Here is a 13607-nt window from a genome sequence, read left to right as displayed (position 1 = left end):
TTAAAATCTTGTCTCTATAAGTCTACTTTCTAGGATAAAAATTATATAAAATTTTATTTTAATTTAGAAGTATCTTTAGAGGACTAGTTTTCTGGGCTGGTTTATGCCAGGTGCTTTTTTGTTTGAAAATGACTCTAGCCCTGAGTTACTTTTTAAGCTAACTTTGTAAGGGAGTGTCATACCAGTTGGATCACAGAGACCCAGAAGGTCTTTGAATATCATCCATTGCCAGAGTAGCCATGTTGCTGTATCAGAATTCCTCTACAGAGGTGTTGAGTGAAATTGAAATAAATTACATGGAAATTCACTGTATATCTATCTATCTATCTATCTATCTATCTATCTATCTATCTATCTATCTATCTATCTATCTATCTATACACCTCTTGCATGTGTTTTCTTCATTTTGTTCTAGAGATTTCATGTGTGCTGTTAAAATGCATATGCAAGATCTCTCCAATTTCTTTATATTGGCACTCAGAGTGCTGTGAATTATCCTCTTAGCACTGCTTTCATTGTGTCTCATATGTTTGGGTATGCTGTGCCTTCATTTTTGTTAAATTCTAAAAAGTCTCCCATTTCTTTATTTCTTCCCTGACCAAATTAGCATTTACTAGACAGTTGTTTAATTTCCATGAGTATGTGGGCTTTCTGCTGTTTCGTTGTTATTGAAGAACAGTCTTAGTCTGTAGCGATCTGATAGAATGAATGGGATTGTATCAATATTATTTTATCTGTTGAGGCTTTTATTGTGTACAATTATATGGTCAATTTTGGAGCATGTACCTTGAGGTTCTGAGAATAAAGTATATTCTATTTTTTAGGGCAAAACACTCTGTAGATGTATGTTAAATCGATTTGGTTCATAAATTCTGTTTCACCTTGTCTATGTTTAGTTTCTGTTTCAATGACCTGTCCATTGGTGAGAGCGCGGTGTTGAATTCTCTCACTATTAGATTGTGTGAGGTTCAATGTGAGTTTTGAGCTTCAATAATGTTTCTTCTGTAAATGTTGGTTATCTTTTGCAGAGTGGGTTTGAGACAGGAAATGTGGGTTTTCTTACACCTTGCATTGAGGAATAGAGGTACAGAATTGAAAGATCTTCTTGGTGTATTTTTCCCCCTTTGATGAGTATGAAGTGTTCTTCTCCATCCCATTTAATAACTTTTTGTTGAAATTCTATTTTATTGGATATTAGAATACCTTCTCCAATTTGTTTCTCGAGACCACTGGCTTGGAAAAAATTTTCCAGCCTTTTACTCTGACATAGTGTCTGTCTTTGTCAGCAAGATGTGTTTTCTATATACAGCAAAATTCTGGCTCATATTTACATATCCACTCTGTTAGATTATGTCTTTTCCATGGGGAACTGAGTCCATTGATGTTAAGAGATATTAAAACAAATGATTATTGGTTCATGTCATTTTTGTTTTTAGTGATGGAATTATCTTTGTGTGGTTCTCTTCTTTTGGGTTTGTTATGAATTGATTAATTATATCTTGGGGTTTGGGGTAGTATAGTTTTTCTCCATGGGTTGTAGTTTTCTTTCTATCATATTCTGTAGGTATAGATTAGTGGAAAAATACTGATTAAATTTGGTTTGTCATGGTATAACGTGGTTTCTTCATCCATGGTTATTGAGAGTTTTACTGTGGATACTAGGCTTGGTTAGTATTTGTGTTCTCTTAGGGTCTGCATGGCATCTGTCCAAGATCTTCTGTCTTTAGAGTCTCTTGAGAATTCTGGTAGAATTCTACTATGACTGTCTTAATATGTTATTGCCCCTTTTTCCTTACCAAGTTTAGTATTCTTTTTTGTCCAGTGTATTTAGTGTTTGATTATTGTGTGATAGGGGGGACTTTCTTTTGTGGTCTAATCTATAAGGTGTTCTGTAGGTTTCTTGGACATTTATGACCATTTCTTTTTTTTTTTTTATCTTAAACAACATTTTTCCTATGATTTTGTTGAAGATAATTTCTGACCCTTTATATTGGGAATTTTCAATCTTTTCTATTCTTATTATTCTTAGATTTGGTCTGTTCATTGTGTTGTGAATTCCCTGGATGTTTAGAGTTAGGAGCATTTTGCAATTTGTATTTTCTTTGAATGTTGTGTCAATAACTTTTACTGTATCTTCTTTGTCTCAGATTCTCTTTTCCATCTCTTGTATTATGTTGGTGATATAAGAACCCATCTATGGTTCTTGTTCTCTTTTCTAGGTTATCAATCTAAAAGATTGCCTACCTTTGAGATTACTCTATTGTTTCAATTTCCATTTTTTATGGCAGGGATAGTTTTTTTCAATTTCTTCACGTGTTTGATTGTGTTTTCCTGTATTTAAGTGATTTTGTGTGTTTTTTTTTAAAGAGTTTCTGCCTATTCACTTTTATTCTGCTGTATTTTTAAAAAGAAGTTCTTTATACCCTATTTGAGGACCTCTTTCATCTTCATGAGATAAGATTTTAAGTCAGAATCTTGCTTTTCAGGTGTGTAAAACTGTCTCTTGGTATGCAAGTGGGCCTCAAGTGCCACATCTGCTCTGGGAAGTTTTGAAGACCAGAAGGAAGATGTGTATCCTGCAGGGTAGATACGTTTTCCATCTAATGGAGCCCATGGGGGATGTAGTTAGGCCAGGCATTGGGGTGGCACTGTCACACCTGTGAACTTATTATGAGGGACTACTGGGAGTGAAGATGTCTCTTGGTTTTGGAGGTGGCCTGGAGCACTGGATCTGCCTTTCACAGAGTTACAGGCCAGAAGAAAGATGTGTCTCCAGGATGGCAGATTGGTCCTGTGTCTTCTGGGTCACATAGGGATCCCATATAGGCCAGGTATCAGGACACTGTGCGTGTCTCACTTTTGTGCCTGATTATGACAGACCTCTGAGAGTCATGTTGTCTCTGCGTGTCCCAGTGATCTTCTGTAAAAAGATTTTTTCCTGAGTGTTAGAGCTACTTAAAAGAAAGTTTGCTGAAAAGAAGAGAATATAATTTTCCCTAGGAAATATGCCTCAATTGGTTATTCAGTAACAAATGAAATTAGGGAAACAACACCCTTCTCAATAGTCACAAATAATATAAAATACCTTGGCATGACTCTAACTAAGGAAGTGAAAGATCTGTATGATAATAACTTCAAGTCTCTGAAGAAAGAAATTANAGAAGATCTCAGAAGATGGAAATATCTCCCATGCTCATGGATTGGCAGGATCAATATAGTAAAAATGGCTATCTTGCCAAAAACAATTTACAGATTCAATGCAATCTCCATCAAATCCCAACTCAATTCTTCAACGAATTAGAAAGTGCAATCTGCAATTTCATCTGGAAGAACAAAAATCCTAGGATAGCCCAAACTCTTCTCAAGGATAAAAGAACCTCTGGTGGAATCACCATGCCTGACCTAAAGCTGTACTACAGAGCAATATTGATTAAAACTGCATGATACTGGTATAGCCATAGACAAGTAGACCAATGGAATAGAATTGAAGACCAAGAAATGAACTCACACACCTACGGTCATTTGATCTTTGACAAGGGAGCAAAAACCATCCAGTGGAAAAAAGACAGCATCTTCAAAAATGGTGCTGACACAACTGACGGTTATCATGTAGAAGAATGAGAATTGATTCATTCCTATCTTCTTGTACTAAAGTCAAATCTTAGTAAATTAAGGAACCCAACATAAATCAGATAGGGTACTAATGTCCAATATATATATATATAAAGAACTCAAGAAGGTGGACTTCAAAAAATCAAATAACCCCATTAAACAATTGCGCTCAGAGCCAAACAAAGAATTCTCACCTGAGGAATATCGAATGGCTGAGAAGCACCTGAAAAAATGTTCAACATCCTTAATCATCAGGGAAATGCAAATCAAAACAACCCTGAGATTCCACTTCACACCAGTCAGAATGGCTAAGATCAAAAATTCAGGTGACAGATGCTGGCAAGGATGTGGAGAAAGAGGAACACTCCTCCATTGTTGGTGGGATTGCAAGCTTGTACAAACACTCTGGAAATCAGTCTGGTGGTTCCTCAGAAAACTGGATATAGTACTACTGGAGGATCCAGCAATACCTGTTGCAACAGGTAAGAAGGATACATGTTCCACTATGTTCATAGCAGCCTTTTTTATAATAGCCAGAAGCTGGAAAGAACCTAGATGCCCCTCAACAGAGGAATCGTACAGAAAATATGGTACATTTACACAATGGAGTACTACTCAGCTATTAAAAAGAATGAATTTATGAAATTCCTAGTCAAATGGATAGACCTGGAGGGCATCATCCTGAGTGAGGTGACCCAATTACAAAAGAACTCGCACAACATGTACTCACTGATAAGTGGATATTAGCCCAGAAATTTAGAATACCCAATATATAAGATACAATTTGCTAAACGCATGAAACTCAAGAAGAATGAAGACCAAAGTGTGGACACTTTGCCCTTTCTTAGAATTGGGAACAAAACATCCATGGAAGGAGTTACAGAGATAAAGTTTGGAGCTGAGACGAAAANATGGACCATCTAGAAACTGCCATATCCAGGGATTCATCCCATAATCAGCTTCCAAATGCTGACACCATTGCATACACTAGCAATATTTTGCTAAAAGGATATAAGGATTAAGGATATAGCTGTCTCTTGTGAGAGTATGCCAGGGCCTGGCAAACACAGAAGTGGATGCTCACAGTCAGCTATTGGATGGATCACAGGGCCCCCAATGGAGGGGCTAGGGAAAGTACTCAAGGAGCTGAAGGGATTTGCAATCCTATAGATGGAATAACAATATGAACTAACCAATACCCACCCCCACCCCCGACCTCGTGTCTCTAGCTGCATATGAATCAGAAGATGGCCTAGTCGGCCATCAGTGGAAAGGGAGGCCCATTGGTCGTGCAAACTTTATATGCCTCAGTACAAGGGATCGCCAGGGCCAAGAATTGGGAGTGGGTAGGTAGGGGAGTGGGTGGGGGAGCGTGTGGGGGACTTTTGGGATAACATTGGAAATGTAATTGAAATAAATACCCAATAAAAAATGTGGAAAAAAAAAGAATTGTGGTGATTGTTTAAATTTCCTTTGACATCATAAGTAGAAAATATGTCCTCTGTATTTTCCTTTACATGCTCTGCTGCTCAAGCTTTAGGCATTTTCAACTCCTCTATCACCCTCATACCACACATGGCATCTAGAATCCTTTTAATTTGGGGAAGCACTTTCCTCAACTCAAATCATAGTGGTGTCATATGTTGTTCCTTTGAAGTTATTGTTCTCATTTTATTCCTTCTTCATTGTCTATATCCTTCCCCCAAAGTAATCACTTTATTGATGTGGCTGAAATAGAAAATTTCTTTAGAAAAGTTGTGTTTTACTAATTTACTTAATAATCCACACTTTTTAAAAAAGTTGTTATTGAATATTAGATATAACTGAAAGTGGTCAGTAAAGGTATGACTCTTGCAGCTTCATTGTGATTGTTTTTGGTTTATCTTTCCATATGTGTTCTGTTATGTCTTGATGTTATGTTGTTTTGTAATGACAGGAAGAAAGTGGATTTTCACGCAAGGGGAGAAACTGGGTAGAGAAGAAACAGAGAAAGCTGTAGTCAAGATATATTTATGAGAATAGAATCATTTTCAATAAAATATTAAGAAAAGAATTTCTGACATCTAACATAATAACCAAGTTATTTCTGTCATTGTGTCCATTTGTGTGATACATTATATTTACTAATGGCCATATATGAAACACTTCTGGTGGTATTTTTATTTCAAATTAAAATCACTTCATTGTAACAAACATACAAATAATAGCATTAAATCCCTACAATAAAACAACCAATAAGAGGAATACTTGCTCAAGCTAAATTTTAATATATTTCTGTAAACTATAAAAAATTAGAATATCCATGATGAAGCCATAGAACTTTGTTTAGTGTTCTGCACTCTTGATATCAATTAGATATTTATATCCTTCTCCACCAGAAACAAAATTAATTGACAACAATGAATATAGAAATATAATTATTATATATCATCTTTTATAAACTCTGAATACTCTCCCTGCATATCAGCTAATATTACTATTCTACATCTACTTTATAAATGTTATAATTGAAGTTACATTTATACTATATTGCATATATACATGGAGTTATATATGGAACTGCATGAAGGAGAACATGTGACCTTTTTCTTTCTGAGTTTGTGAGACATGGTTTAATTTTATTCATTATAAATCAATCAATCAACTGATCAGTTAATCATTTTTCCCACATATTATGTGATTACATATTTCACACTGGGAGAATTATAGTCCATTTCATATATAAAATATTAAATATTTGTTTTATCAATTTATGGATATGTATGAGGGATCTGTCTCCTTTCTGTAATAACCAGGTCAGAATTTAGAGCAGATATAAATAAGAATTTGTATGACATGATATGGGTGTTTCTGCATACAGGTCTAGGAGTGAAACAGGTAGGTCAAATACTTTTTTTTAAATAAAATTCTGCGAGCCCACAAAACTGGTTTCCATAATGGCTATATTAATTTATTCAAAGCAGTTTTGAGGAATCTATCATTCTCATGATTTCAAACTATATAAAGACAGAACAAAACCAGAGAAAATTTATTATCAAATATCCCTGATTAAAAAAAATCTTTCAATAATGTATTAGCAAACAAAGCACAAGATCATATCATAAACATTATTCATTTTGAATTGATTTCTTTAAGAGGTAAAATACATAATTCTATTTTTAAGGCCTGGTTCAGGTTACAGCAAAAATAATGGAAGCAAGGGCTCATGGAGTCTAGTTCATGGGCAGCCATATTTTTAGTATTTGTTGTTGTTAGAAAGTTGGACCCACAGGCTGTCTGTGAAATTCCTTGCAGCCAAGCTTTGCTGACAAAATGTAAGCTACAACAAGTTCATTTTTATTAAACTTATGTTTTGCTGGCTCATTTTTACATCAAAAGGGAAGACTCTCAAAATGCAATGACCCTCATAGTATAATCTGTTCATGTAGTCTGCTGATTCTAAAATTCATTTTTGCTATTCTTCACAAAGACAAGGTAATATGATTTAATTCTTTATTGAAATTTTGTTGAAGAGTATGGGTTAACACTAGGAAACCAAGTAAAATATACAATTCAAATTCTTAAATCAGATTAGACTTCATTCCTTATCATGATCAAACTTTCTGGGTAAAATAGGGTAATGACTTGTAAGAACAAGGGGTCCAAGGGATGGAAAACACAAAGAAGTGATGTGGGTAATATTCACCAGTCACCAGTTGTGATTATACAAAAGAGCAAGGCAGCCTTGTAAGACAGAGGAGACAGTATAAAATGCCAGAAAGGTAGACACCAGGACCAGAATATTCTGGGTGGCTACCGATTCTGGAGAGTTTCTGCTGGAAACATGATGACTGTGGATGTGTTTAACCCTTTGTGTCTGTACAGAATGAGAACCATGGAACTACTGGACCAGGCGATGAGCACAGAAAAGTAGATTTTACCAATGCTGCATAGAGTGAGTCATTGATTTCATCACTCCCTTCAGTGGAACAGTATTCAAAAATCTCAGTTTCTTGTCATATTTTTGCTATTCCTTTTGACAATTAAGTACACAAAGAAAATGAAATTTATAATCGTGGATAATACCCAGAAAAGGGAAATGGAGCAACTAATGTACTTTGTAGCTTTAATCTTTTGATCCTTACAGCAGGATTCTCTGTGACTGATGATGATGGCCTGGAAGACACTCAAGAGACAAGTGGTGCCAATGGATACACTCCGGCCAACTCTTTGAATGTACAAAACAAATGTGCATCCAGCATCATTTAAAAGCTGTTTCAACCCAAATGCTGCCAATGTGTGGTGTACTCCTTTAGAGAGGACTACCAAGGCATTTGATCCAATTAGGTGCCTGAGAATCCAATCTGTGGTCTTTAGTGTATGTTCTATATAATCAAATAGATAGTAGATAAGAAATGAGACATTTCCCATAATTCCAATTCTTATTTGCAATAATAAAATAATTTGATGATCATATTCCAGAATTCCATTCTGTGTTGGAACTGATTTTCTTTACAAGATGGCCACACCCATTTCCTCTGATCAAAATGAATGAAATGTATTAATAATCTGAACAGCTACTGAGAGGCTAAGTCAGAAGTGTCCTTAAGGCTCATGAATACCATGACATCATAAACTTTAGTCTATGTACTATATGTACGGTATCAATACATTCTTAATGTTTTTCAACTGTCATATAACTTATAATACATACATACAATATAATATTATAAGATTGCTGAAGGTTTTTGAACACAACTAGGAGTTGGAAAGATGCTTTCATAATCACAGAATATACAGCATTATGAGCAAGATTACTTGGCCTGTGAGAACAATGAAAAGAGATAACCAGTACTAATAAGCATAATCCAAGTCTATAAGTATATATTCATATTTTCTTGTCATGATATAGAGAAATTTAATTTTAATGAAAACTAACAACTTCTTACATATCAATTCTTGAAGTACATTTCATCTACTAAATTGAATGGCGGGTAATGAAAACTTAATTCTATTCAGAATGTGTGTGTTTGTGTGTGTGTGTGTGTGTATGAGAGAGAGAGAGACAGAGACAGAGAGAAAGAGACAGAGACAGAGTGACAGAAGGACAGAAGGACAGAGAAAGATGGAGAGAGAGTGTGTGTGTTTGTGTGTGTGTGTGTATGTGTGTGTGTAGGATAGATAAGAAAATTCTATTAACAGCATAAACCACATTTAAATGATGGTTCAAGTGACAGCATAAATATTAAGTTATGAATTAGCTTTTATGGAATATCACAGCACATAGACACAAACATGTGTGCACATTCAGTTCTGTGCTGTTAGACATCTGGGGACAACCTGTGTGGTCCAATCTCCCAGCAACTTGACCATGGAATATCCCTAAAGCTATTGTAGATCTGTGAAATTCATTTCCCTCACTGGTTGTCTTGCCTGGCCTTAGTAGAAGAGGACTTGCCTAGCCCTGCAGAGCTTTGATGTGCCAGGATTGGGGTCATACCAGTGGGGTGGCATACCTGTTTAGATGTGAAGAGGAAGTAAGAATGGACCATGAGCAGGATATAAAGTGAATAAATAAATAAATACATAAATAAATGTGTAATCACCATGTACCACTCAAAAACTACAGTGGAAATGGAGGAAAAGAAGGCAGTAAATCAATGAGCCTCTCCATGCAGTGCAGTTGGAGAAAATTCTCAAGACCTCTTACCTGCAAGTGAAGTTGTCAGAAAATTCTTTTTAAATCAGTGGAGATCCCATTTCAGAGTCTGAAATTAGCAACTGTGAATAAGCACTAGGGTGATCCAAAAAGCTGCAGTGGATAAAATGTTGCTCTACATATTCATGAGCAGACAGGGAACCTGACAGCCAAGACATGGGGCAGAATTGTTAGAAAAATCTGGAACCTGTAGAAGTTAAAAGAAAGTAGAGAAATGAGCTGAGATCTTAAGAACTACCAATATTTATAGTCATTCCTTTGCCATGCACTCGACCTGCAGAACAACCTGGGGACTGGCTACAGTAGTGAATAGAAAGCTCTGTCTTAAGAAAAGTAAGGCACCTTAAGAAAGATCAATAGTACAGATTCTGTATCAATATTGTTTCTCAGATTATAATATTTTAAATATGAAATTATATGGGAGTGGGAATGCTTTGAATCTATATAATTAAAATGGGGTCCATATATGAAATCAAATACATGTATGAGAGAGTCTTTTAAACCTAAGTAAGAATTTGTAAGATAAGAAAGCTTAAGGAGAAATGTACATGGAACATGTATGTTGGACATTGGTTCTAATGCTTTGACTCAATCAGGAATCTGTATGTCCAAATTCTAAAGGTCCTTGTTCTCACTTGGTTTTTGATCTGTCAGATGTCAGGAGCCAATGACTTGGCAAAGTGACATGGCGGAGGACTTTTAGAGTTTCCAGGCTAGGATGAAGGGGAAGGAAAAGGAGAATTTTCCACGAAGCAGTGGAATATAGATGAACATAGAAGCTGTAGGAGATAAAGCCAATGAGTCATGTAAGAATTCGTGAAAGTAGTCACTGGCCTGATTTGGCCTGTGGTAGTAGGGACAGTTTTAGGAGTGCTCAGTTTTTGAGATAGCCAAGGCATTTTAATATTAAATGGTGTGTGTGTGTGTGTGTGTGTGTGTGTGTGTGTGTGTGTGTGTGTTGTTCCATTTGTGATTTCAGATGGCTCCTAAACAGATGCATGAGTATGAACAGCCAGGAGCCAAAGATCTGTGGCTCAAGCTCTACACCACTACAGAAGGTGTGCAACTTGGTGGGAGCACTTACTGTTAAAATCATTTAGAGTTTCCCAAATGAAAGAGACAAAAGACATGCACCAAGTTTAGGAGGAGTGATGATTTGGTTTCTCACCCAGATGACCAGTCATGTGGTTCCTATGCAAGTAATGAGACCAGAACAAGAAACAGCCAACTGCAGGGATTTATGTTGGCTGTCTGCTAATAAGAAGACAATGAGAAGCAGACAAAAAAAGTTGCCTGCCTCCAGCAACCAGATAAATAAAGGATAATGATTTATAAAAATGATTGAATTGGTTTTAAGGATAGAATGGAATATGCAGATTTTGCCCAAGCCACATGGGATTTCTTCCCACAGTTCAAAACTGATAGAAAGAACTTAATCTGAGAAGATGAGATCCCTGCAGTGCAAAGAGTCAGGCTCGCAGATAGAAGGAAGATAATGAGAGGAAGAGAGCCAGATGGTAGATGCAGCCTACTTCCTACAAATAAAATTTAAAAAACATGGACAAATGAATTTGATTTCTTTGTTTTTAAGGACAAAGGGGAGATTGAATGAATAAAAATGCTTTAAAGAAATTTAAAAGTCTAGTCAAGGAAAATTCTCAAAATCTTTGAACATGGTCCACATGGGATTGCTGAGATTGCTTTTCCTGGGACTACATAAATAACACCTGGATATAGGATCATGGAATATGTAGATACAGATAATAAATATTGAGGCATTCAATCTTAAAGTTAAGTCAAAAGCAGGGGATAGGAAGTCTAACCTATTTCAGTCAGTATAAACTTAGGCCCTGAGAAATATATAAAGAGAAAGGGGCATAATACAGTGTGTACCCACAGAGATATTAATCTCCATAGTAGGGAGCACTTAAGTATAAATAGATGTATAAAATACTGAGACTTTTGATCTTAGATTATAGGTCAAAAAGCAGGAGATGGTGAAGAAGCCCTGTCTCAATATACTATTTGTATATAGTGCTTTAATTGTTTTGAAATATTTTAATTAACAAAATGCATGTGGTTATAAGTTTGGGTGGTTCTATTAAAATTCTTATAGGTGAGAGGTCAAGCTATACCTTTTTAAAATGAATATGTGGATGTTAGGAACTTATGTTTTTATTAGATATTTGCTTTATTTACATTTCAAATGTAATTCCATTTCCTTGTTTCACCTCCAAAAATCCACTATCCTCTTCCTAACCCCTTGCTTGCCAACCCATCCAGTCCTGCTTCCTGGTTCAGGCATTCCCCTACACAGGGAAATAGAACCCTCACAGGACCAAGGATCTCTCTGTCCATTGCTGACTGAATAGGCCATCCTCTGCTACATATGCAGATAGAGACATGAGTCCCTCCGTGTGTTTTCCTTTGGTGGTTTAGTCCCTGAGAGCTGTAGGGTTACTGGTTAGTTCATATTGCTGTTCCTCCTAGAGGTCTGGAAACCCCTTCAGCTCCTTGGGTATTTTCTCTAGCTTCTTCAATGGGGACCCTGTGCTCTATCTAATGGATAACTATGAGCATCCACTTCTGTATTTGTCAGGCACTGGCAGAGCCTCTCAGGAGACAGCTATATCAGGTTCCTGTCAGCAAGCTCTTCTTGGCATCTGCAATAGTGTCTTGCTCTGGTGGTTCTTTATGGGATGGATCCCCAGGTGGGGCAGTTTCTGGATGGTCATTACTTCATTCTCTGCTCCAAACTTTGTCTCTGTAACTCCTTCCATGGGTATTTTGTCCCCCCTTCTAAGCAGGATCCAAGTATCCAAACTTTGGTCTTCCTTCTTCTTGAGTTTCATGTGTTTTGCGAATTGTATTTTGGGTAATCTGAGCTTCTGGGCTAATAACCACTTATATGTGTGTGCAGAGTAGGATGGCCATATCAAGATTTCCTGACAGCCACACTTTATCACATTGGTCATCTTGCATTTTAGTTTTATTTATCATCACCTGGAAAATGCAACTGCTCCTCATACTCATCTTCAGTTCTATTATGTCCCTTCTTGGATGCCAGATGTGGGGGAACTTTACTGTTGACTTGTGAACAATTGTCTCTTTGTAATGTCAAATAGACAGTGATGAAAATACAAACTTTTCTACTCAAAATTGCTAGCCTGGTGTGTCTGGTAGCCCCCGCTGATTATTTCAGGAATAAGGGTCAGTTAAGTGAATGTGGGTACCTAATAGGCAACTGCATCTTGGAAGAAGAGTCACTGCAACACTGAAGAAGAAAAGAGGAGAAAGGCAGAAGTGAATGAAGATAGGAAAAGGGGAGGAGAATAGGGAAGATACAAAAAAAGAGACTAAGCTAGAGTGGAAGTGAAGAAATATAAAGATAGAAGGGAAGAGGTAAGGAGATAATGAGAAATGGAAAGGCAGTGAGTGAGGTGATAGGGGATGAGAGAGAAGCAATGATGCTAATGGCAGTGAAGTGAAGATAGAGAAAGATCAGAGAGGAGAGAAGGAGAGGAACAGAGAATAGAGGCAGCAGAGAGGATGAGATGGGAGAGATTTTATAAACTAGATTTTGTCAGTCTTTTAGCTATTTTTATTTTATTGTACTCTTCCATTTTACTTTCAATATCCTCTGAATTCTTTTAGAAAATAAAAATTTTCATTCAAAAGTCATTAACAATGGGCAACTGCAGTCCTACTGTTCAGGATATTGATTTATTTTCTCTGTTAACCTGAAGGGCAGTATACAATGTAAGTCGTCATGCTCCCTCGGTGATTAATGCAAAACCAAAATGTTTAAAACACATAACCTAATAGTTTAAAAGATGTCCAATGGACCTTTTTCATGGTTTATCTCACAATCATTCTTTGCCTTCCGACCTACTTGGTTTTGTGTGAATTCATTTTAGGATTGTTGGGTTTTATCTACATCTATTCAGGGTACTCTACTCCAGTGTGGTTCTGATACTTCATAGCACCAGATCTTCAAAAGTCCAGTGATCTCAATGATGACTGATGCTCTGCAGCCATCAACTGCACAGTAGAGCATGCAGTAAATATTGTCTTTGAAAGCAGAGTTAAAGAATAAACATGTTCTCTGACCATTCCAACTCATCTCACAGTGGTTTGGGGTGATCAGTTTCTCCCCATTATGTTATTCTTTTCAAATGAATCAAATCCATTTGAATAATCTAGCATTGTTACTTAATCTATATTGACACTATGTAGTATTTTTCCACATTACTTTCCTGAAGATATCTGTATCCGTATAATAACACTGGTATTTAAA

At 36.4% G+C, this 13607-nt stretch overlaps 1 pseudogene; it reads right to left on the bottom strand.

Moving 5' to 3' along the window:
- Positions 1 to 7189: 7189 nt before the first annotated feature.
- LOC110297368 lies at positions 7190 to 8081 on the bottom strand (annotated as a pseudogene).
- Positions 8082 to 13607: the final 5526 nt, after the last annotated feature.

Source organism: Mus caroli, chromosome 7 (genome assembly GCF_900094665.2).
Source record: "Mus caroli chromosome 7, CAROLI_EIJ_v1.1, whole genome shotgun sequence".
Lineage (NCBI taxonomy): Eukaryota > Metazoa > Chordata > Mammalia > Rodentia > Muridae > Mus > Mus caroli.
Note: the sequence above shows the minus strand (reverse complement) of the source record. Positions and strands in the feature narration are given on the sequence as shown.